Genomic DNA, 1,527 nt, shown 5'->3' on the forward strand with positions numbered 1-1,527 from the left:
CCCCGAGGTCAAGAGATCGAGACCATCCTGGTCAACATGGTGAAACCCCGTCTCTAGTAAAAATACAAAAAATCAGCTGGGCATGGTGGCGTGTGCCTGTAATCCCAGCTACTCAGGAGGCTGAGGCAGGAGAATTGCCTGAACCCAGGAGGCGGAGGTTGCGGTGAGCCGAGATCGCGCCACTGCACTCCAGCCTGGGTAACAAGAGCGAAGCTCCGTCTCAAAAAAAAAAAAAAAGAAATTGCGGGTGGCTATACCATTTCACATTCCCATCAACAATATATGAGAAACCCAGTCTCTCCACATACTCACCAGCATTTAGTGTTAGCACTTTTTTTTTTTTTTTTGAGATGGAGCTTTGCTCTTGCTGCCCAGGCTGGAGTGATTTCAACTCACCACAACTTCCACCTCTGGGTTCAAACGATTCTCCTGCCTCAGCCTCCTAAGTAGCTAGGATTACAAGCATGTGCCACCATGCCAGGCTAATTTTGCATTTTTAGTAGAGACAGGGTTTCTCCATGTTGGTCAGTTTGGTCTCGAACTCCCGACCTCAGGGGATCCACCTGCCTCTGTCTCCCAAAGTGATGGGATTACCGGTGCGAGCCACTGTACCCAGCCTAGCACTCTTATTTTACCCATTCCAAGAAGTGCTTAGTGATGAAACCAATTATGGCTTTAATTTGTATTTCCCTAATCAATAGCTAATGATGCTTAACACCTTTTCATGCACATATTGCCAACTGTGACAGCAGTGAAATGTCTATTCATGTCCTCTGTCCCTTTTCTTTAAGTTCCGGGGTACATGTGCAAGATGTGCAGCTTTGTTACATAGGTAAATGTGTGCCATGCTAATTTGCTGCACCTATCAATCCATCACCTTGGTATTAAGCCCAGCATGCATTAGCTACTCTTCCTAATGCTCTCCCTCCCGACTCCCAACCCTCACCCCCACAGGACCCAGTGTGTGTTGTTCCCCTCCCTGTCTCCGTGTGTTCTCATTGTTCAGCTCCCACTGAAAGTGAGAACATGCGGATCAGTGTTTAGTTTCTGTTCCTGCATTAGTTTGCTAAGGATAATAGCTTCTAGCTCCATCCATGTCCCTGCAAAGGACATGATCTCATTCCTTCTGATGGCTGTATAGTATTCCATGGCCTATATATACCACATTTGCTTTATCCAGTCTATCACTGATGGGCATTTGGGTTGAGTCCATGTCTTTGCTATTTTAAATAGTGCTGCAGTGAACATACCCGTGTATGTATCTTTGTAATAGAATGATTTGCATTCCTTTGGCTATATACCCAGTAATGGGATTTCTGGGCCAAATGGTATTTCTGATTCTAGGTCTTTGAGGAATCGCCATACTGTCTTCCACAATGGTTGACTTAATTTACATTCCCACCAACAGAGTAAAAGCGTTCTATCTTTGTCCATTTTCAAACTGCATTATGTGTTTTACAAAAATCACTCCAGCTGCATTACGGAGAATTAATTAATTAAAGGGCCGAGAGTCAGCACTGTGGAAGT

This window comes from Sapajus apella, unplaced genomic scaffold, assembly GCF_009761245.1.
Source record: "Sapajus apella isolate SASKATOON/1434 unplaced genomic scaffold, GSC_monkey_1.0 scaffold51, whole genome shotgun sequence".
Lineage (NCBI taxonomy): Eukaryota > Metazoa > Chordata > Mammalia > Primates > Cebidae > Sapajus > Sapajus apella.